Source organism: Cherax quadricarinatus, chromosome 13 (genome assembly GCF_038502225.1).
Source record: "Cherax quadricarinatus isolate ZL_2023a chromosome 13, ASM3850222v1, whole genome shotgun sequence".
Taxonomy (NCBI): Eukaryota; Metazoa; Arthropoda; class Malacostraca; order Decapoda; family Parastacidae; genus Cherax; species Cherax quadricarinatus.
The window spans coordinates 46,234,558-46,260,674 of record NC_091304.1 but is presented as its reverse complement, the minus strand read 5'-3'; the positions used below and the strand labels follow the sequence as shown (position 1 = coordinate 46,260,674).

General features: G+C 38.4%; 1 protein-coding gene across 1 annotated transcript in view; it reads left to right on the top strand.

The window, feature by feature from the left end:
* LOC128688568 (uncharacterized) overlaps nucleotides 1-26,117 on the top strand; it is a 120,147-nt gene that overhangs the window by 80,726 nt on the left and 13,304 nt on the right. The window lies entirely within an intron of this gene.

Here is a 26,117-nt window from a genome sequence, read left to right as displayed (position 1 = left end):
GTGACTGGAACAATACACAATAAGTGAAAATCCACATAGATGGCTATGGAAATTATGAGGTTGGGTTGCAGAGGAATGGTCAGTTAATTATTTTGTAATTATGATGATGATGATGATTATTATTATTATTATTATTATTATTATTATTATTATTATTATTATTATTATTATTATTTTATTATTATTATTATTACACACTGGTTCACGAGTATTATTGAGAAATACTGATGGATAATCATGGTACTTTTGTGATAATGTGTACGTGTACTGATAGGTTATTAAATACTGTAAAAAACAAAAAAAAGGCACAATACTTTGACTGCAACAATACGCAAGTAACATAAGAACACAAGAACATAAGAACGAAGGAACACAGCAGCAGTGTTCCTTCGTTCTTATGTACGTCCAAGTCAGACGTTCCGGACCGACTTGGACCATTTACAAAGTCACACTAACACAAGAGGGTGAAGGAGCCAGGAAAAAGTAAAAGTGGAGTAAAACGCAGTGTTTTACCACTGCTATATTAACAGTGTTACAATATCAGTGCAACACTGGTAACTTGAAGCCAAGATGATAATAGTATTCTAATATATACTCTTGATATCGTAATAACATTGTTTCAAACTCATGGTTGGCATGAAGCAGTGGTTACCGCATCGGCCTGCCAGTTTTAGTGCTCATTTGCCATGGATTTGAACCCCACCCGTTCTATGCTTTACTTGCAGTTGTGTAATTACGATCTCATGAGTCGTAGTGGCACTTGAGTTAGAGTACGTCAAGCCCAGCTGGTGTGAGATTTGTTGGTAAAATCCTGCATTATTTTTTTTGGATCCTAGTGATTCCCATACTAACATTCCCAAGGTGTGCAGAAATATACCTAGTTGGCTATACCCGTTGGATATACCCATGTTATGCTGATAATGGCATTTCACACCATTATCAGCATAACATGGAATATCAACCCTTATGTGATTCTAATATTTATTCACTGGCTGCGCCGTGACAGTGTAAATAACATAGGATCAGAATGGCATACTGCCAACAATAGCGAACATTACAGATACGATGCAAAATAAGATTTATTGGGACATTGTTTCGCCCTCAGTAGAGCTTTATAAATCCTTGACCTGATGAAGTTTCTGCGCAAACACATGAAAAGTTTGTTCTGCAACGTTTGTCTTCGTCACTGTTATCCTGTTGATATTAAAACTATTTTTTTTACTGTTGCTTGCAAAATACTGTTAATACATTATTGTTATTAGTAGTGATATTTTAATCAGAGGGGAAGCGCTAAACCCACAGGATTATACAGCGCCTGGGGGGGGATGTGGAAGGCATTCAGGCTTAATTCAAGGAATTGGAGCACAGATCAAGAGCCCCTCACCAGTACTACATCAAGAGCCCTTCACCAGCACTACATCAAAAGCCCCTCACCAGCACTAGATCAAGAGCCCCTCACCAGCACTACATCAAAAGCCCCTCACCAGCACTAGATCAAGAGCCCCTCACCAGCACTACATCAAAAGCCCCTCACCAGCACTAGATCAAGAGCCCCTCACCAGCACTACATCAAAAGCCCCTCACCAGCACTAGATTAAGAGCCCCTCACCAGCACTACATCAAAAGCCCCTCACCAGCACTAGATCAAGAGCCCCTCACCAGCACTACATCAAAAGCCCCTCACCAGCACTAGATCAAGAGCCCCTCACCACCATTAGATCAAGAGCCCCTCACCAGCGTCAAGGAACCTTCCTTGAAGGGACTGTTAATACAGAGATGGTAGAAAACTTCTTATTACGCTACTATAAGAGCGCGACACATTGAAGTAGAGGGTTTTGCTCGTTAGAAAAGATTCAAATAACTCTTTTTTCCCCACTCTTTGTAACTTAGTTTAAGTATCCGCTGTCGTACTGGTGCAAGGTATCAATGGTTAAGCAACTGCTAGCTTAACAATGGTAGATACCACTGAACATCTGCTGGATTAACAGTGGTAGATACCACTGTACAACTGATAGCTTAACAATTGTAGATACCACTGAACAACTGCTGGATTAACAGTGGTAGATACAACTGTACAACTGCTAGCTTAACAATGGTAGATACCACTGAACATCTGCTGGATTAACAGTGGTAGATACAACTGTACAACTGCTAGCTTAACAATGGTAGATACCACTGAACATCTGCTGGATTAACAGTGGTAGATACCACTGTACAACTGCTAGCTTAACAATGGTAGATACCACTGAACATCTGCTGGATTAACAGTGGTAGATACCACTGTACAACTGCTAGCTTAACAATGGTAGATACCACTGAACATCTGCTGGATTACCAGTGGTAGATACCACTGAACAACTGCTTGCTTAACAATGGTAGATACCACTGAACATCTGCAGGATTACCAGTGGTAGATACCATATCAGTGGTAGATACTACTGAACAGCTACTTGTTTCCCAGTGGTAGATACCACTGAACAACTGCTGGCTAACCAGTGGTAGATACCACTGAACAACTGCTGGCTAACCAGTGGTAGATACCACTGAACAGCTGCTGGCTTACTAGTGGTAGATACCACTGAAAAACTGCTGGCTTACCAGTGGTGGATACCACCGAACAACAGCTGCCTTACTGGTGCTGTACACCCGTGGTTAATCACCCAAAGTTTGTTAGATGTTGGTGTTATTAAACTAGCTAGGGAAAAATACCTTTGAAACATGTGATATAAATGATTTAGAAAACCTACAAGCTGAAGAATGAAATACTTGCGCTTGCTTAACCTATAGGCATGACCTACTTACACTAGTGGATTTTTCCAGTGGTGACTCCGCCTTCTTCTGCTTCAACTTAGCTGACTTTAGCATATAAGCCACTTTTCCGTGTATATGCTGTAGTTTTCTCAAGATTGACTGACTGATCACATCGGTTCCCAGCTGCGGGACTGATTACTCAAACTCTTTATCTTCCGCCAATCTCTGCATTGAACTGAAGAAACCACTGGCTGGGGAGACTTTCCACAATGAAGATTCTCATATATTGCACAAGTACTTCATACTATTTTAAACAAATTAATAATAATAATAATAATAATAATAATATTAATAATAATAATAATAATATTATTATTATTATTATTATTATTATTATTATTATTATTATTATTATTAATATTATTATTGGTATTATTATTATTATTATTATTATTATTAATTTTCTCCTATTTTGTAAGAAAAGAAATTTGTTTTATGACAGGAAATCTTTAAAATATCAGACGAATAAGGTATTTTTATTGAGTAATAAATTTTGCTCTCTAGTTTCACTGATCAAAGAAATCCTAAAAGTTTGTAATAACTTTACGTTGATTTAGTTTGCAGTAATACTTTTTAATGTCACCGTTGCGGCTGTCCCTCAATTATCTCGTTAATTTTGTACCAGACCGCTGAACTATACAGATGACCCAGTGGTTGTTTTCACAGAATCAACGACAATTTCTGCTCTTGTTCGTGTGTCTGCTCCATTAACATTTAGTCTCCACTTTCAACCTCTCATTAACAAGCACATGCATTCCAGCATTCACTCCTTCGTGTATAAAGATATGAATAACACATTCCTCGCTGTTATTTACGACGACGCCATTGACACACTGGACGACGCATTCACTTTTTTTTATTGCAAAAGTTATTGCTACTCTGGGAAAATGTTAAGTCTGTGTGTGCAATTTTTTAGTGTTTAAGCATTTATATCTTTAATAAAAATCTTATTGCATTATTGCGGGTTAAATTTATTATATTACCGTGAGATAAATAACTGCTGACACGATTGTAATTTGTAATTATTGAGCCTCCGGGTCTTATATACCCCGAGAGGCTTATATTCGTGTGCAAAAACCCCTCAAGGAAGGTTCCTTGATGTTGGTGAGGGGCTCTTGATTTAGGGAATTGGATCTGTGCTCCAGTTCCCCAAATTAAGCCTGAATGCCTTCCACATCCCCCCCCCCAGGCGCTGTATAATCCTCCGGGTTTAGCGCTTCCCCCTTGATTGTAATAATAATAATCGTGTGCAAAAAATATATATGCCAATATATGTAGATATGTATTTTGTGTATATAGGCTGAGATAAATCTAGATGCTAAAAACTGAAGTATCTTTCTCTGGTGAAAAAAGAGTTAAATGCAGTTTTAATGACCGTGTAGTCGATAGGCTTCAAACCCAAATAACTATCTGTTGTTCATTTTCACTAAATTTATTTTAACCCCCGATTTAAGGATCAATATTCTTTACTGGTGATATACAGATGTGAGGCCTTAATGGCATCGTGCAGTCGATCAGAAGAGGCTTTCGAAAGGTATTGAGACCCTTTCCAGTAATGGTCTAAATAAAATTGAGCAGAGGAACCCGCAGTTTTCAAGTGTTCTACGAACCTTCTCTTAGTAGTGGTGTCGACACAGGTATTAAGTCACACGGTGTTTAAGCGTTCATTAAACTCATTTAAATTAAGGAGATTAATGGTATGAAATGCCGACGCCATGTAAAAAGAGACATAAATGCAGTATAGTGCGATGTTTTATTGACTAGGTTTCGCCCACATACTGGGCGAAACAGATCTGTTTGTGACTTTATAAAGCCCACTGTGTGGGCGAAACGTAGTCAATAATGAATGGTTTTATACTGCATTGATATCTATTTTTCCATTATGAAAATTAAAATGGATATTAAAACTCGAAATGTTAATATTTCTCAATTTTCTTTTTACTTTTCAATTGCATTTAAAAATTTTCTCCAGCAAATGTTCTGAAACTAATGATTCCATTTATAACAATCTCATTAAAATCTTAATTTGCACTTGAACAACATAATCTTATAGTGTTAATATTCTGTTAATATTCTGTTAATATTCTGTTAATATTCTGTTAATATTCTGTTAATATTCTGTTAATATTCTGAAGCCGATAAGACTATATATTCTTGAGTTATTAAATGGCAATCAGCATCACTATTTTATAGAATTTTGGAAATTCACACAAGGATTTTGTTTTTTTGGAAAACACGCGAAGGCTGAAAATATAGTCTGTTATAAATGTTTCCCGACGCGGGTCTTAGTCAGATGACGACCCGAATTTGGAGCTTTTGATCATCTGACCGAGGCCTTCCGCTGGCTTACCGGTCCACCCCTTTAAAAATTATGGTCATGTAGAACCATTTTTGTACTTAATACCATTTTACAGTTGTACATTGACAACTCTCCCCACAAACTAAACTTAATAATTAACGGGTACTATACTGGCCGTAATAGGCACCAGCCATTAAATACGGAAGCTGTTCAGAAGACGTGGATTTGAATATTTTTAACGTAATTCAATAAGGAAAAAAATTCATCCTGTCTTACTCACAATTTGGAGATATGCGCCTACACGCTTGACTTTCACTCTGCACTGTCATACAATTAGAAAACGTCTGTTTTTGAAAGTAATTCTTTCTTTCCTCAATCTCTTCCCAATTTAAAACACATTTTCCACTTATTTTCCACCATTCTACTCCTAAGCTTATTATGATGATGATAATGATAATAATAATAATAATAATAATAATAATAATAATAATAATAATAATAATAATAATAATAATATCTGAGCCTTCCAGAGTGTTGGTAATGGGTCCTCCAACTTTGGTCGTAGAGCGCCTGCATGTACCAACTGTTCCTAGAATCTTGCCCAAGACACCGTTCACCAGCGTTAAAATGCTGATACCGATCGAGTGGGGCATTTATGTTTGAAGCGAAATAAAGACGAAAGGTTTCAGGATTAAAAATAAATTCTGGCAGCCACTTATAGATCTCCCGTAAGGGATACCTAATAATTTGATTTGCTCTCCAGGTAGGTAGACCCAGCTTACTCTGTAGTGGGCATCATTCTCACTCTCTCTCTCTCTCTCTCTCTCTCTCTCTCTCTCTCTCTCTCTCTCTCTCTCTCTCTCTCTCTCTCTCACTCTCTCTCTCTCTCTCTCTCTCTCTCTCTCTATCTCTCTCTCTCTATCTCTCTCTCCTTCTCCAAGTTCCCTGTTGCTGCTACACGACACTTAAACACTTGGGCAAGCTACGACTCTCCCCAGAGAGAGACAGAGAGAGAAACGGGTCACTAAGTGGAGAAGACCCGAGGCAGGAGCAGCATCCTGGCCAGTTTTCATTATCATCACCTCATTCCTTTGTATTCTGCTGAAAAAGACCTCAGTTGGAGGTCAAGATATAGAGACTTGTTTTCTTCCTCGATTTTCCCTCTCACAGGTCAGTGTTCATTACACTTTGTAGCTCGTACACACTCATGCTCACACCCCTACACAAACGTGCACACAGACGCTCTCATGCACACACATACACATATACAAAAACAAGCACTATATATATATATATATATATATATATATATATATATATATATATATATATATATATATATATATATATATATATATATATATATACTGTTGCTCTCCCTGAAAGGGACACAATGTATATAATGTACATTTTATGTATATTATCTTTCATTTAATTTTATATTGCCGATATTTTCATTAATAACTAAAATGAAAATATCTTGTTCTATATAATTATTTGACTTATTATCTATGTCAGTAGGTAGGATGTAACATTGACACTTCACTGTGCTCACTGTTCCAGAGTTGTGGTTAGCTGTCCGCATTGGCAACTGCTGAACTGTCAGTTTGCTTGTTTACCTGAACTGTCAGTTTGCTTGTTTACCTGCAGGCATCTCTGAAGTACCACGGGCGATTCACGTGATATCACCTGATGTGAGACCTGTAGTCGAGAAATTGCTCTCTCTCCATCTGCTCCTAGTCCTGGAAGCATTGCTCTCATGTCTATGTGTTTGGTTATTATTTAGACTGTTATGGTAGAGTATGATTTCGCCGGTGAGTCGAAACATACATTTTTTTAACTTTGTGTAACTCTGTTCACAGAGCATTGTTCAGACTTGGTGATTTTTGACATTTTATTGAGGTTGTGTGTCGTACCGGCAATCTAAATCAACTTAGATCCCAAGCTAAAGCTTCTGAAATATTTTGTGTGGCATCTACGCACCGTCGTAGTCGGGGATTTGGTTATGCTTGACTTAGGTTCAGTATTAAGGGAGTTTTGTGACTTCCATGGAGGATCTGCTGATAGTCCCCAGTTAGGGTCGTTATTTTGTCTTCTTGTTCCAGGCACTGTGTTGTTGCTTGTTACATTATTTCTGATGGCGAACGATTCGTCATATTGTTCAAGCAAGCTGTTTTGATTGCCTTGATTGACTAGTGTCTGCCATCTTTTAAGTCTAAGTCGAGTCAAGTCTTACTGAAACATAACGAGGACTTTGAGCGTTCGCGCGCACTCGCGCACACACATACACAGACAGACAGACAGACACACACACACACACACACACACACACACACACACACACACACACACACACACACACACACACACACACACACACACACACACACACACACACACACAGGATGTTCCAGACAGGGGACACAGAAACAAGGGGTCACAATTGAAAGTTGAAGACCCAGATGAGTCAAAGGGATGATAGGAAGCATTTCTTCAGTCACAGAGTTGTCAGGCAGTGGAATAGCCTAGCAAGTGGGGTAGTCGAGGCAGGAACCATACATACCTTTAAGATGAGGTATGATAAAGCTCATGGAGCAGGGAGAGAGAAGACCTAATAGCACTCAGTGAAGAAGTGGGGCCAGGAGCTGAGTATCGACCCCTGCAACCACAACTAGGTGAGCACAATTAGGCAAGTACACACTTGTATATACTAGTATTATTATTATACTTGAGTCGTACTATTACGAAATGTACGCTCAGCACTATATCAAACTTCGTTACTTTCATTTTGTCCACCTAGACAACTTCGTTAATAAACATCTCAAATTTTTATTTCGTTTTTTAGTTTCTTATCACTTACAATCCTAAAGCATTATTAAAAGTTTATCATAATTTTGAATAACTGGACTAGAATACCTTCTGACAAACTGTTACAAAACCAGAAACAGGCTAGATGCTAGAGGGGGATTAACAAGTTGACTTTCTAGTATTCTGTAGAGATGTCAATACTTTACAGATATAGCCAAAACATCATGGGTTCGAGTCCTTGGCTAGTTGCAGTGTTGTTATTGATCAATACCACTCGTTCGTGGTTACAATAATATATACTTATATCATTACTATCAATTTATTTTGTTATTACTGATATTATTATTATAGCCGATACAGCGCTGCTGTAAGTCAGAAGAAGCTAGTGAATTATTATTATTATTATTATTATTATTATTATTATTATTATTATTATTATTATTATTATTATAAAAAAGAAGAGCTAAACTGAAGCTAGTGAAGAAGAGGTTACTGACAACCTCTTTTCTTCCTATTTAGCCTTCTCATGACTCGCTAAATTGGTGTGGATCATTTAGCACAAGTGATAGTGGATGCCCGATCCTCTGTCGTCTAACTGCATCCTTGTCTCTGTCCAGTCAAATACTTGAACCATTCTACGCTTTTTAGCGACACATATATCAGATAATTTTATTGACACGTCCCTTGGGTTCTCCGCCCTGTTACACGAGATTATTGAGGCAAAATCGTAAATAATTTGTGGTTTTTAAGGTATAATTATCTTCTGATTTGAGTCTAGGAGCACTTTTTTTTGTACTCTGGGCATGAGAATGGTGTGATAGTGCGGTTTTCTCTCCTTGTGTTATTCAGTTGGTACAAGAAAAGTTGCTATTTTGACTAGTTTATCTTGAAGTTGGTGTTTGCGAAAACCTGTTTGTACCGCCGTGTGTATGTTGAGAACATTGTAGAGAATGGTGGACAACTACAGTTGAATAGTATGTCTATCTTTCGTATGAATCACACTGTACCCAGAGAGCCTCACCCATATGAATTACACACATACACACACACACACACACACACACCCACACACACACACACACACACACACACACACACACACACACACACACACACACACACACACACACACACACACACACACACACACAGAGTAACAGAAGTAAGACATGAGAGAGAGGGTGGGTTGATTGCATTTTCCTGGACTGCAGGAAGGCCTTCGACACAGTTCCTCACAAGAGATTAGTGCAGAAGCTGGAGGATCTGGTGCTTATAACAGGAAGGTCACTGCAATGGATCAGAGAATTCTTGACAGGGAGGCAACAACGAGTCGTGGTACGTGATGAGGTATCACAATGGGCGCCTGTGAAGAGCGGGGTCCTACAGGGGTCAGTCCAAGGACCAGTGCTATTTTTGGAATATGTGAATGACATGATGGAAGGGATAGACTCTGAAGTGTCCCTGTTCTCAAGTGATGTGAAGTTAATGAGGATAATTAAATCAGATGAGGATCAGACTTGGACAGGCTGGACACGTAGTCCAGCAACTGGCTTCTCGAATTCAACCCAGCCAAATGTAAAAACATGAAGATTGGGAAGGGCAAAGAAGACCGCAGACAGAGTATGGGCTAAGTGGACAAAGACTGCAAACCTCACTCAAGGAGAAAGATCTTGGGGTAACCATAACACCGAGCACGTCTCCGGAGGCACACATCAAACAGATAACTGCTGCAGTATATGGGCGCTTGGCAAACCTGAGAATAGCGTTCCGAAACCTTAGCAAGGAATCGTTCAAGACACTGTACACTGTGTACGTCAGGCCCATACTGGAGTATGCAGCACCAGCTTGGAACCCACACCTGGCCAAGCACGTCAAGAAATTAGAGAAAGTACAAAGATTTGCAACAAGGCTAGTTCCGGAGCTCAGGGGAATGTCCTACGAAGAAAAGTTGAAGGAAATCTGCCTGACGATACTGGAGGACTGGAGGGTCAGGGAAAACATGATAACGACATACAAAATACTGCGTGGAATAGATAAGGTGGACAGAGACAGGATGTTCCAGAGAAGGGACACAGAAACAAGGGGTCACAATTGGAAGCTGAAGACTCAGACGAGTCACAAGGATGTTAGGAAGTATTTCTTCAGTCATAGAGTCGTCAGGAAGTGGAATAGTCTAGCAAGTGATGTAGTGGAGGCAGGAACCATACATAGCTTTAAGAAGAGGTATGACAAATCTCAGAGAGCAGAGAGAGAGAGAGAGAGAGAACCTAGTAGCGATCAGTGAAGAGGCGGGGCCAGAAGCTGAGTCTCGACCCCTGCAACCACAATTAGGTGAGTACACACACACACACACACACACATATATATATATATATATATATATATATATATATATCTATATCTATATATATATATATATATATATATATATATATATATATCAATAACAACACTGCGACTAGCCAAGGACTCGAACCCATGCTGCTTTGGCCTGCCTTATGGTGGGCGAAAACTCATGACACCTTAAACCACTGGACCATACAATCCTTATGAGTAGCGCATCTAGCGGAACTGGATGTTGTACTCGCTACCCAAGGACATACGATGGTTTGGATGACTCTAGGCTAATTTCATTCTAGTCCCTGTTTGGTGTACTAGTACAGCGAGCAGTATAGGTTCGAGTCCTTGGCTAGTCGCAGCGTTGTTATTGATCAGTACCACTCGTTCGTGGGCACAATAATATAAAAATACTGCTCGTTGTACTAGTACACCAAACAGGGACTAGAATGAAATTAGCCTAGAGTCATCCACACCATCGTATGTCCTTGAGTAGCGAGTACAACATCCAGTTCCGCTGGATGCGCTACTCTTAAGGATTGTATGGTCCAGTGGATTAAGGCATCATGAGTTTTCTCCCATCATGAGGCAGGCCAAAGCAGCATGGGTTCGAGTCCTTGGCTAGTCGCAGTGTTGTTATTGATCAATACCACTCGTTCGTGGGCACAATAATATATATATATATATATATATATATATATATATATATATATATATATATATATATGCAATAAGATCACAGGTGATATCACAGTATTCCTTACAATATTTCACCATCATTCGCACATAATCACTCTCTTTGAAGAGGCACCCAGATACGACAGTTCGGTTGTCACTCCAAACAGTAAATATCCCAGACCCCGTCCTTTACAGTCCAGACATTGTGCTTCCTAACTCCGGCTAACAAAATATTACCCTGCTCACACTCCAATAGCTCGTCATGTCCCAAAAATCATTCATCTCCATTCACTCCTACCGAACACGCTCACACATGCCTGCTGTATGTCCAAGGCCCTTGCACACAAAACGGAAAGCTAGCTATACTATCGACGCCCTTGACCACTTCGCCACCATGCCACAAGACGTTAGGTGACCAGTGAAAACGCTAGACATGTTTCCATTATTGCGGGGCACATTCAGGGAAGTGGTCAGCTCAAGAACTAATTTCATTCTTCTCCCGTTTGGATACCAGTTTCACGAGCAGTACACAAATCAATGCATTCACGGAAACAAGTGGTTTAAAGCAAATAATATACTACGACCGGCCCGGGAGGCTGGCTAGACAACCCAAATTCAGTCCCCGACCGGTCGAAGTATGTATTTGATTTAAACCACTTGTTTCAAAAAATAGTAAGGAGTTACCACAGAAAATCTTTCAATTTGATAACACCCCATCCTCGTCTTTTCTCTCCAAATCATTTAGGTCTGTCTACAATATTTTATATACACTATTGCTGATGTTGAACACCTTGACGACTCTAGGGGTGATCATTTCAAAGCTTATATATTGGAAGAAAGCAAAGCAGTGTAGAGCAATGGGATAAATTAACCGTTTTTATATATCCTCTCCTACCTTGAAGATGTAAATTACAAGGAAAGATATAACGAATATTTTTTTCACAATATATAGGATTAATTAAGACATATACGAGCACTTAAGGACAGAGCTATGAATATTCCTATCTAGTTCATAAATTCGTCATAAGCTCGTTAAGTGTCTTATTTATGACTGTTTTTGTACAGTATTTGTAGGCAGAAATGTATGTTCAGTGTCGAGAGCTTATTTGCTTCAGTGTTATCATTAACTCATTTTCAAGTGAGTGTGTGATGACCATTATTATGACATTTTCACATGTGATAATACTGATTATCACACATTTTCGTGGCAAATGTCATTATCTTTTAGAACATATAATATTTTAAATTAGAAAACTATTCAGCTTTGATAAACTGGTACTTCAATTACAAATGTTGAGATTCTTATTAGGAAGAATTTCACTAGGCTTGAGGTCATATATAAGTTACTGTCAGGCTAGTCTGCAACATTGTTCTAATTAAGTGCGGCATTTTTCTATTTGAGAAAAAAGTGAATATGTAGTTGGCTTGGCTAACGCTAAGGTGGGGCCTCATAACTTGTATATGGCCCGAAACCTAGTGAAATCTCTGCCCTAAGACACGAGGCCGATATATTAGTCACCTGTGAGCCGGTTTATTTAACCTTTTTCTTAAAGAAAGTAGTATTGTAGATCCTTTGAGTGACAAAATGAGCCGTTGAAAAGAATGTGATTAATCCACAGCAGACCACCTGATAACTTAGATAATTACCACTCGTAGCATTAAGGTAATAGTGACAAACTACAGGGTAACCCTGAAGTCTGGACATATAGGAAATATTACTAATATTCTGTTATTTTTACCCCCCGCAGTTACCGGAGTTAATGTGTCGTGGTAATGTGAATCTTGCTAAACGCGTTGAACTTTGCATCGCTAGTGGTGGACAATATGTTAAAGACATTATTCATTAAAATTACTGTACAATTATTACAAAAATGCAATTTCGTGTATGTGTTCAGACTTTTGCGTCACCCTGTATTTCCAGATATAAAATAACTGCAGTTTTAGAAACATCTCTCAGTTCCTTGTTCACACTCTGACTCAAAATTTATGATAATTTACAATTTTTCAGAGTATTTACTACTTACAGCCAAAATTAAAATATTTGGACTAAAAATTCATTATTTTTGAGTCAAAATATCTAATCTCTTATATTTTATAGTAATCTTCAAGTGATTTTTCTTTACATATGTAACTGCTTGTATTACCCTTATGTTAAACAAAGCCTTATTCGCCCTTTGCACTTTGAACTGATATTCTCCTTGTTATAGTTTATAGTTCAGCTGCATGAGCTATGTCATCACTCAACTACGTGGAGTCAATTTCTGCAGCTTGTTTATTGTTGACACATTGTGTCAGGTGGTCAGCAGTGTTTTCGAAGGCTTCCATGATCTTAACAGACTTGCTGTCTACGTCGTATCATTTACCCTATAAATTTGCCCATTGTTTATCACAACCGAAATTTGTCATCAAATCTTTATAAAAAAAAGTCTTGGCATTATGCACATGAAGTTCCTCTTATTATCAACTCAATATTTATTGTGTGGGCCATCTTATTTTTTGTCTAAGGAGCTAATTATAAGTATTATTAATATTGGTATTATTATTTGATTATATTCATGGGAAAATACTTAACACTTATAGGATCTTACAGCGCCTAGTGAAAATTTTGGTGATGGTTTATTCGTCTGAGAAGAAGACAAGAATCTGGATCCTAGTCGAATAATGACTTATAATTGGTCAAGCATCCTTTGCCTTAGAGGAGCAAGGTTTTACGCTCTCATTAAAAAAAAAACAGGACCACTACATAGCATATTTAATGATATATCTATACTATAACAGATATCTAAAATAGTTATTGGACCGGAAGGCCTTCATCGGCCTTTTTCCCCCATATATCCTTGACGGGTGAGGATGGTTTAATTTCCTTTTAAACTTTCCCTGCATAATTCTATAAGTGTGAATTCATACAGTTGGTTTAAGACCCGGTCATTTCCAAAAGGGTCACGTGTTGAAGAGCATCCACTGCTTGGTGAGTGAAGTGCTTTGGTACCGATGGCTCAAGCTTCCAACCCTGCCTTTGATGAGAGGTTTATTTGCAAAAAGAAAATAAATTAATGTAGACAAATATGTAAATAAAAATAACGTAATGGCTTGGCCATTTAGAGAGAACAAAATAGTATGACCAAGAGGACATTAATCTAGGGTGGAAGTGTGGTTAGGGGTCTTTCCAGAAAGGATTAGGTGAGTGAAAAGGGTTTTATATGATAGGGGTTTGAGCATTCAGTTGGCGTTTGAAAGTGAGACCGCAGTGGACATTAAGATTTTAGGATTTGAAGAGATTTAGGTAAAAACCGATTATATGAAATTAAGACACATGTGCAACATCTGGGTATCTTTATTGTAGACGTTTCGCCATCCAGTGGCTTTATCAATACAAATTCTAGGACATAACTTGAAGACAGAAGGACTATATACAGAAGATGAGGTAATCAGTCCCTCAACCTTGGAGTAGGTGCGAAGAGCACCTTGAGTTCTGGACGTGAGTAAGGCACAGGTGTCAGTCAGTTCATTTGAATTGTGGTGTCTGCTCATTCAGGAAAAACATCTGTTGAATGAATAATTATGAATATTTCCACCGTCCTCTTTCTGACGAAAGTTAAAACTTTCGATTTTGGTTTTAATAGCAACGCTCTTCTTGCCAAATACGGCAAGCGGAAATAAATTGTGAATGCAATAATTTTGTAAAAATCATTATGAACATAACTAAAAATATGTTTCATTGTGTTTTTTATTATTTAATTATTGTAAACTTATCTAAAATATATTTAGTTGGATTAAGCTAAATTAAATTGCGTTTGTTATAATAAGGTTAGGTAAGTTTTCTAAGGTTCTTTTGCTACAAAATTATTAATTTTTACATTAATACAAATAAAAAAAAACATGACTTTAAATGTATAAGAGAAAAAAAATTGAATGAGTTCTTGCTAACTGACCAGTTTTACCTATTCGGCACGACATACATATATTGGAGGTAGTAGGATGGTAGATAAAAACAGCTCAGGGAGGTACTATCGTCCTGCCAAGTGAGTGTAAAACGGAAACCTGCAATTGTTTTACATGAGAGTAGGATTGTTGATGTCTTTTTTCTGTCTCAAAAAACATGCAAGAATTCAGGTACATCTTGCTACTTCTATTTACACTTAGGTCACACTGCACTTGCATATACAAGCACATATATTAACACCCCTTTAGGGTTTCTTTTATTTTCCTATTAGTTCTTGTTTATTTCCTCTTATATCCATGGGGAAGTGGAACAAAATTCTTCCTCCTGTAAGTCACGCGTGTCGTAAGAGGCGACTAAAATGCCGGGAGCAATGGGCTAGTAACCCCTTCTCCTGTATACATTGGGCCACCCTGCCTCGGTGGGATAAGGCCAGTTTGCTGAAAGAAGAATATGTATATTGTCCCCGAACGCTTGAGAGGTACGGTAGGAGCTTAAGACCCCAGGTTCATTGACGCAACCGTGGGGTGGGTCATCCTTGCTGACTCCTCCAGCAGATCAGCTCCTCCCAAAGAGCACAAACTGTCCCATTGGGACAAACCGTTCATGGAAAAAATTGCCAACACAATGCACGCCAATGCTTCACGAAAGGACAAAACTCGTCTTCTAACGGTGAAGGCACAACATTCAGGAGATTTCCTTCTAGATATTCCCAATTCCTCTCTGGGCACTCGACTCGGCCCGCAGGCCATTCAGATTGGTGTTACTCATCGCCTAGCCGCCCCCATACTCACCGAACATAGGTGTATTTGCGCCAGGGCGACGGCTGATCAATTCGGACTTAATGGTCTCGTGTGTCACACAGCAGAAGGTAAGTATGTCAGACATGAGGAGGTCAATGACATCATAAAGAGAAGCCTCGCTACAGCCCGTTGCCCAGCTCAACGGGAACGCAAAGTACAGAGGTCTGATGGAAGTCAAAAGCGTTCTGATGGAGCTACTATGCTACCCTGGAAGGATGGAAAGCAGATTGCCTGGGACTACACCTGTGCCGCCACATTGGCAGACACATACTTACCATACTCCGAAGCTGAAAAGGGTGGAGCTGCCAGCCACAGGGAGACCCAGATGACTCGCAGATATGAAGGCCTTTCTCCTTGCTATAACTTCATCCCAATAAGGTCGGAGACCATTGGAGCATGGGGCAACTGTGCTTTAAAGCTCCTCAAAGAGCTGGGTGAAAAACTCGTCATAGAAACCAAGGATCACAGGGCGGCCAGCTTCCTCTTTCAGGGACTCAGTGTTGTGATCCAGAGGAAAAATGCCTGCAGTATTCTGGTAGCGCGGCCCACCGCCGGGGAGCTGGACGAAGTATTAGAGATGTAGCTCTGAGATGTTATCTATGTTGTTCTACTCCCTATTGTATTTTTGTCAATGTATTTTGTCAATGTATTTTGTCTCTAAATAAAGTCTACATATAATATAGAACATAGGGGGTCGTAGGAGAAAGCAATATTCAAACAGCTTCAGGGAGAACCTTGAGTTTTTTCTGAAGCAAGTCTGTTCTTCTCTCTGAGGATGAGGGTCCCCAGGACAGTTCCAGGGGTGGTACCTTTAAATATATATATATATATATATATATATATATATATATATATATATATATATATATATATATATATATATATATATATATATATATATATATATATATATATATATATATATATATATATATATATATATATATATATATATATATATATATATATATATATATATATATATATATATATATGAATGTATGCATAAAGAATCATGATGATATTATTGCAACAAAATCAGTGTAAGACAGAGTTACCTGGAGTTTACCTGGAGAGGCTTCCGGGGATCAACGCCCCCGCTGCCCGGTCTGTGACCAGGCTTCATGGTGGATCAGAGCCTGATCAACCAGGCTGTTACTGCTGGCTGCACGCAATCCAACGTACGAGCCACAGCCCGGCTGGTCAGGTACCGACTTTAGGTGCTTGTCCAGTGCCTGCTTGAAGATAGTAAGGGGTCTATTGGTAATCCCCCTTATGTATGCTTTGAGGCAGTTGAACAGTCTTGGGCCCCTGACACTTATTGTGTTGTCTCTAAACGTGCTAGTGACGTCCCTGCTTTTCATTGGGGGATGTTGCATCGTCTGCCGAGTCTTTTGCTTTCGTAGTGAGTGATTTTCTTGTGCAAGTTCGGTACTAGTCCCTCTAGGATTTTCCAGGTGTATATAATCATGTATCTCTCCCGCCTGCGTTCCAGGGAGTACAGGTTCAGGAACTTCAAGCGCTCCCAGTAACTGAGGTGTTTTATCTCCATTATGCGCACCGTGAAGGTTCTCTGTACATTTTCTAGGTCGGCAATTTCACCTGCCTTGAAAGGTGCTGTTAGTGTGCAGCAATATTCCAGCCTAGATAGAACAAGCGACCTGAAGAGTGTCATCATGGGCTTGGCATCCCTAGTTTTGAAGGTTCTCATTATCCATCCTGTCATTTTTCTAGCAGATGCGATTGATACAATGTTATGGTCCTTGAAGGTGTGATCCTCCGACATGATCACTCCCAGGTCTTTGACGTTGGTGTTTCGCTCTATTTTGTGGCTGGAATTTGTTTTGTACTCTGATGAAGATTTAATTTCCTCATGTTTACCATATCTGAGTAATTGAAATTTTTCATTATAAGGCATATTGTAACACACACAAACAGTTTCAGTAGCATAGACATTAATTACAGATAATAGTCAATTATTACTACTAATACTATTTCTACTACTGCTGCTACTACGACTATTACTACTACCGCTACTACTGCTACTACTAGTACTTATACTACTGATAATAATAATAATAATAATAATAATAATAATAATAATAATAATAATAATAATAATAATAATAATAATAATAATAATAATGACTGCATAGGAAGGTGTTTACTGTAATTTTTTTGTAAAGAGCCTTATTCAAAAATAGTTTAAACTACATTCAGTTACATATTTTTAGCACCGACAAGAATGTGGGTCCACTATAAAACAAATTCACCACGACTATTCATGAAGGTGGGAAAGGTTTTGAATTATTTAATTAGACAAGTGAATATAATTTAATTGCACTTTTAAATTGTGGGACCTTCTTAGTTATTATTCTAGTTGTGATTAAATATGTTAATTCATACCTGTGATATGATAAGTGCCGCAGTGAGTTTTCGTTTTGATTATACACGGGTTATAATGCCAGCTTAAAATACGCTATAATATGACAAGAACTAGGTATAATTCGAGCCTGTTGGCGCTAGTCTACAAATCTGATAATCTACTCTAAGATTTACAAGCAACATTGACAAGAAGAATACTACGCTGATAAAGAAAAATGTTTAGTAAATTTACAGGATAAACGTATACTTGCTTTAACAGAAAATAAAAAAAAATTATTGAAGCAAAGTTAGTGCTACGAACATTACATTTCATAACATTTTTATTAACACAACGTACAGTATACGTTAACGTACAATATATGTTAACGTACAGTGTACGTTAAGATCTGCCAAGCCTCTGGCTTGAGAGGCTTTGTTATACTACTGAGAACAGGTGCTCCTCTCTTTAATCTTAGATTAACTAGTTGGTTATTTTTTCCTTTCGCCAATATTTGATGGGACTTCTGACATACGAGTTGGAAAGGATTATAAGTAAAGTTTGAGCTGCGGTTAATGGCTTCAGTTTATTCCATCCAAATTTCACTGGATCTATATCTGGAGGTTTCTTATCCAGAGCAGAACTCTCGTCGCGTTTTCAGTGAATATAACAGTTTAGAACAAAGTTTTAGAATTTGGAAAATGACCTGCACCGTATCGCCCTGCTATTGAAAGCCATTCTTTTGTAGCGAATATCTGACATTGTTTCTCAAGGATCACGACTTCTGAATATTGCATGTTGTAATGAAGACTTGTTTCGTGAATAACATCCTTCATCTATAATGAATGGATTTCCAAGAAATTTAATCTCATTTTCTACTCTGTATTTAATTGTTTTACTTCTCTGTGATCCGTGTTTTAGTTCCTGCATAAGTTCATCACTTGAACTGACTTCTCTCAGAATCTCACGTGCTGTGTTCCATTACAAGACGCACATCTCTGGTGTTCTAGTTAAAGAAAAAAGTTCAACACTTAGCATCTATGGTAGGCAAGCAAAGGCAGCTTCCATTAAATTTCTGCTGTCAGTTGTCAGCCATTAGGACCCTTGTAACAGCAATGTACCGATAGGAGAATGCATTTCCCCGAGGCCAAGGATAAAGTCCTCACTGACAACTCACGTCATCCCGCTGTGCATTGAAGTACTTGTACATATGTTGTAGGTAAAGTTGTTGTTTGGCCAGATCTCTTTGTCTGTCTCTTGGCTTTCACTATAGTTGTTTACAGTGTAATGGAATCAGGAGGAGTTACGTCAAAGGTGTGTATGGAGGAAGAAATTCTTACTATCGTCAAAACAAAATTTTTTATTATTTTTATTATTATTATTATTATTATTATTATTATATATATATCTATATATTTATATTTATATATATATATATATATATATATATATGTATATATTTATATGTATATATATATATATATATATATATATATATATATATATATATATATGTATATATGTATATATATATGTATATATGTATATATATATATATATAATGTATATATGTATATATATATATATGTATATATGTATATATATATATATATATATATATATATATATATATATATATATATATATATACATATATATATATATATATATATATATATATATATATATATATATATATATATATATATATATATATATATATATATATATATATATATATGTAGGTAGTAGGTTGGTAGACAGCAACCACCCAGGGAGGTACTACCGTCCTGCCAAATGAATGTAAAACAAAAGCCTGTAATTGTTTTACATGATGGTAGGATTGCTGGTGTCTTTTGTCTGTCTCATAAATATGCAAGATTACAGGTATGTCTTGCTACTTCTACTTACACTTAGGTCACACTACACATACATGTACACGTTTATTTATACACACTCATCTGAGTTTTCTTTGATTTTATCTTAATAGTTCTTGGTCTTATTACTTTTCCTTTTATATCCATGGGGAAGTGGAATAAGAATCTTTCCTCCGTAAGCCATGCGTGTTGTAAAAGTCAACTAAAATGCCGGGAACAATGGGCTAGTAACCCCTTTTCCTGTAAAGATTACTAAAAAGAATAAGAAGGAGAAAATTGTCAAAGTGGGAAGTCTGAATGTGCGTGGATGTTGTGCAAATGATAAGAAAGAGATTATTGTTGATGTTATGAATGAGAAGAAGCTGGATGTCCTGGCTTTAAGTGAAACAAAGCTGAAGGAGGTGGGAGAGTTTCAATGGAGAGGAATAAATGGGATTAGGAACGAGTAGCAATAATGTTGAAGGATAAGTTATGGCAGGAAAAGAGGGACTATAAATGTATTAATTCAAGGATTATGTGGAGTAAAATAAAGATTGGATGTGAAAAGTGGGTTATAGTAAGCGTGTATGCACCTGGAGAAGAAAGAAGTGTAGAGGAGAGAGAGAGAGATTTTGGGAAATGTTGAGTGAATGCTTGGGGAGTTTTGAATCAAGTGTGAGAGTAATGGTGGTTGGGGATTTCAATGCTAAAGTGGGTAAAAATGTTATGGAGGGAGTAGTAGGTAAATTTGGGGTGCCAGGGGTAAATGTAAATGGGGAGCCTTTAATTGAGCTATGTTTAGAATGAGATTTGGCAATAAGTAATACATATTTTATGAAAAAGAGGATAAATAAATATACAAGGTATGATGTAGCACGTAACGAAAGTAGTTTGTTAGATAATGTATTGGTGGATAAAAGGTTGATGGGTAGGCTCCAGGATGTACATGTTTATAGAGGGGCAACTGATATATCGGATCATTATTTAGTTGTAGCTACAGTTAGAGCAAGAGGTAGATGGGAAAAGAGGAAGGTGGCAACAACAAGTAAGAGGGAGGTGAAAGTGTATAAACTAAGGGAGGAGGAAGTTCGGGGGAGATATAAGCGACTGTTGGCAGAAAGGTGGGCTAGTGCAAAGATGAGTAGTGGGGGGGTTGAAGAGGGTTGGAATAGTTTTAAAAAGGCAGTATTAGAATGTGGGGCAGAAGTTTGTGGTTATAGGAGGGTGGGGACAGGTGGAAAGAGGAGTGATTGGTGGAATGATGAAGTAATGGGTGTGATAAAAGAAAAAAAGTTAGCTTATGAGAGGTTTTTACAAAGCAGAAGTGTTATAAGAAGAGCAGAGTATATGGAGAGTAAAAGAAAGGTGAAGAGAGTGGTGAGAGAGTGCAAAAGGAGAGCAGATGATAGAGTGGGAGAGGCACTGTCAAGAAATTTTAATGAAAATAAGAAAAAAATTTGGAGTGAGTTAAACAAGTTAAGAAAGCCTAGGGAAAGTATGGATTTGTCAGTTAAAAACAGAGTAGGGGAGTTAGTAGATGGGGAGAGGGAGGTATTAGGTAGATGGCGAGAATATTTTGAGGAACTTTTAAATGTTGAGGAAGAAAGGGAGACGGTAATTTCATGCACTGGTCAGGGAGGTATACCATCTTTTAGGAGTGAAGAAGAGCAGAATGCAAGTGTGGGGGAGGTACGCGAGGCATTACGTAGAATGAAAGGGGGTAAAGCAGCTGGAACTGATGGGATCATGACAGAAATATTAAAAGCAGGGGGGGATATAGTGTTGGAGTGGTTGGTACTTTTGTTTAATAAATGTATGAAAGAGGGGAAGGTACCTAGGGATTGGCGGAGAGCATGTATAGTCCCTTTACATAAAGGGAAAGGGGACAAAAGAGATTGTAAAAATTATAGAGGAATAAGTTTATTGAGTATACCAGGAAAAGTGTACGGTAGGGTTATAATTGAAAGAATTAGAGGCAAGACAGAATGTATGATTGCGGATGAGCAAGGAGGTTTCAGAGTGGGTAGGGGATGTGTAGATCAAGTGTTTACATTGAAGCATGTATGTGAACAGTATTTAGATAAAGGTAGGGAAGTTTTTATTGCATTTATTGATTTAGAAAAGGCATATGATAGAGTGGATAGGGGAGCAATGTGGCAGATGTTGCAAGTATATGGAATAGGTGGCAACTTACTAAATGCTGTAAAGAGTTTTTATGAGGATAGTGAGGCTCAGGTTAGGGTGTGTAGAAGAGAGGGAGACTACTTCCCGGTAAAAGTAGGTCTTAGACAGGGATGTGTAATGTCACCATGGTTGTTTAATATATTTATAGATGGGGTTGTAAGAGAAGTAAATGCTAGGGTGTTTGGGAGAGGGGTGGGATTAAATTTTGGGGAATCAAATTAAAAATGGGAATTAACACAGTTACTTTTTGCTGATGATACTGTGCTTATGGGAGATTCTAAAGAAAAATTGCAAAGGTTAGTGGATGAGTTTGGGAATATGTGTAAAGGTAGAAAGTTGAAAGTGAACATAGAAAAGAGTAAGGTGATGAGGGTATCAAACGATTTAGATAAAGAAAAATTGGATATCAAATTGGGGAGGAGTATGGAAGAAGTGAATGTTTTCAGATACTTGGGAGTTGACGTGTCGGCGGATGGATTTATGAAGGATGAGGTTAATCATAGAATTGATAAGGGAAAAAAGGTGAGTGGTGCATTGAGGTATATGTGGAGTCAAAAAACGTTATCTATGAAGGCAAAGAAGGGAATGTATGAAAGTATAGTAGTACCAACACTCTTATATGGGTGTGAAGCTTGGGTGGTAAATGCAGCACCGAGGAGACGGTTGGAGGCAGTGGAGATGTCCTGTCTAAGGGCAATGTGTGGTGTAAATATTATGCAGAAAATTCGGAGTGTGGAAATTAGGAGAGGGTGTGGAGTTAATAAAAGTATTAGTCAGTGGGCAGAAGAGGGGTTGTTGAGGTGGTTTGGTCATTTAGAGAGAATGGATCAAAGTAGAATAACATGGAAAGCATATAAATCTATAGGGGAAGGAAGGCGAGGTAGGGGTCGTCCTCGAAAGGGTTGGAGAGAGGGGCAAAGGAGGTTTTGTGGGCAAGGGGCTTGGACTTCCAGCAAGCGTGCGTGAGCGTGTTAGATAGGAGTGAATGGAGACGAATGGTACTTGGGACCTGACGATCTGTTGGAGTGTGAGCAGGGTAATATTTAGTGAAGGGATTCAGGGAAACCGGTTATTTTCATATAGTCGACTTGAGTCCTGGAAATAGGAAGTACAATGCCTGCACTTTAAAGGAGGGGTTTGGGATATTGGCAGTTTGGAGGGATATGTTGTGTATCTTTATACGTATATGCTTCTAAACTGTTGTAGTCTGAGCACCTCTGCAAAAACAGTGATAAGGTGTGAGTGTGGTGAAAGTGTTGAATGATGATGAAAGCATTTTCTTTATAGGGACTTGTTGAAAAAAATATATATATATATATATATAGATATATATATATATATATATATGAAGATATATATATATATATATATATATATATATATATATATATATATATATATATATATATAGAGAGAGAGAGAGAGAGAGATGCAAAACAACCACTGTGAAAGAATGGGGAAATTCCAAGCGCTTTTTTGACTTCTCACATTATCAAGGAACTATATAAAGGTGGACGGGTAACCTGTTGAAGGCCTCGGTCAGATGACCAAAATCCCCAGCTGCGGGTCATTATATGACTAAGACCTGCGTCAGGAAACATTTGTACTGTTTTCTGATAAAGCTTACTTGACCTAACCAAACCTTATAATATTTTTCCACTCCGTTTTCGACTGGCGATAAAATACAATAATGGTCATACTCTTATTAAAGAATGTCCGTAACATTTCAAGCAAAATATGTCGTTCAGTTTTATTCATAATAAGCGGTGGTTATTGCATTCTTAAAGACTAATCCAACCACGATTTTTTTTACCTGGAAAAAATACAAAATGTCAAGGTATTACTTCAATATACTCAACATTTATGTTGATGTGATCGTCTTGGCATTAATCTTGGATTTTTTCTTTTAATTTCCTGAAGAGTGATGCATAATGGCACTCACTTGATTAATTAATTTAAACATCTGCAAGACTCAAATTCCGCTGAAAACAATTATACACCACAAAATTCCATATTCAGTAAAAATTTGAGGTTGGCAACCAGACTTCAGGGTACTGGCTGTCTCTAATGATAATTGATACTCGTTGTCTTAGTCTAGATCAATATCTCTTCTTTAGTCATCGTTTATTTAATCATCGTTCCGCGGTTCGTTGTTCGTCCCTTCAACATGCTTGTGGTGGGATGTGTTACCTCTCTTTCGCGGACATCGGCCACGTCTTAGAAACACCCACAGATCTCATCTGGTGTTCGGTCATAACAAGGTAGTGTTCTCCCTGCTTCTTGCAATAGGTCACCCGCAGAGATCCCTTCAGAGGACTCCACTAGAGCGACATCCCTTTAATTAAGTTGCAAGACTACATCGGCTTTGCGATATGTCTTTAATGCACTACCGCCTCTGTTCTCTCTTATATTACCAGCCCGACGGCCCATTTTGAAGGCGATAATCTTACCGTACATATAAGGCAGGAATTAACCTTGTGGTAAATATAATCTGTGTTGCAGACAAATGTTTAAGACGCCGCGAGGATATTATATACAATGGTCGCTCACAACGAATTGTTGACGTGTTTTTCTTCCTCTGCAGTGAGGTCATTTTAACAACCATTTAAATATTTCCCCTCCAGATAAATATTTTAACCATAAACTGTGTGTAAATTCAGTAAAACTTTAACTCTGGACAATGACATATTAATTTCTCTTAATGCGCGCCGCTTTCTCTCTCTCTATTTATCTATCTCTATCTCTCTCTCCTGCCTCAGATAAGAACAGAAGGTTTGAAATGCTGCGTACAGGAACAAGAGGACATTGATGAGTCATAAGGATTTTCAGAAACACCTTTTTTTTTAAGTCTCAGAGAGATACATTAGTGAATTCAGTAAACTTTTTAAAAACACAGGCTTGGTAGGGCCCACGAGGGCAGAAACCAATAATACCGAAGACTGTAGTCTGAGCCCGTGATTCGACTCCCTCGCACACAACTCAACTCGGCGAGTAAACACATCATACACATAGAGTATGCAGCACCCGTTTGGAGCCCACTCCTGGTCAAGTATGCACGGAAACAACAGAGAATCCCGAGATTTACAAGGAGACTGGTCCAGGAGCTGAGGGCTGACCTGCAAGGAGACCGGTCCAGGAGCTGAGGAATGACCTGCAAGGAGACTGGTCAAGGAGCTGAGGGATGACCTGCAAGGAGACCGGTCCAGGAGCTGAGGAATGACCTGCAAGGAGACTGGTCAAGGAGCTGAGGGATGACCTGCAAGGAGACTGGTCCATGAGCTGAAGGCTGACCTGCGAGGGACGATCACTACAACTAATTCTGGGGACAACAAAACTGAGAGACTCAGGAAAAACATGAAAACAGCATACAAGACACTCAGAGGACTTGATAATGCGGCCACGGACAGACTACCTGCACAGCAGGAAACAGGATCTCTAGCGACCGAGAGAGAGAGAGAGAGAGAGAGAGAGAGAGAGAGAGAGAGAGAGAGAGAGAGAGAGAGAGAGAGAGAGAGAGAGAGAGAGAGAATATACATTGCATAATTTATGAACTTGTTGTGGTGAATGTCTCTTGTGCTTATACAAGTGCAGTTTGAGAACACTGCTAGCATGTCTCGCCCCGCCAGACAAGTTCACTGACAATAGAATGAGCTCCCTGGTGCCTGCTTTAATTACCTGCCATGCTAACAGCGCCGTATTATACCTGCCTTCATAAGTGACTAAAGCATTCCTCTGACTCATCTCAGGGACCCCGTGCAACCAAAAATTCCGTCCCCTGTCTCTCTCTCTCTCTCTCTCTCTCTCTCTCTCTCTCTCTCTCTCTCTCTCTCTCTCTCTCTCTCTCTCTCTCTCTCTCTCTCTCTCTCTCTCAAACTCTCTCTCTCTTTTATTTACGTTATCAAGCTCTCTGACCATATGTCTACTGGTTCTTCGATCCTCTTAAGGAAGTCAGATTTCGTTTGGTAAGTCGCAACTCGTAGGTCAGCCCTCAACTCTGGGACCAATCTCCTTGCAAAGCTCAAACATGCCCATTGTTTCT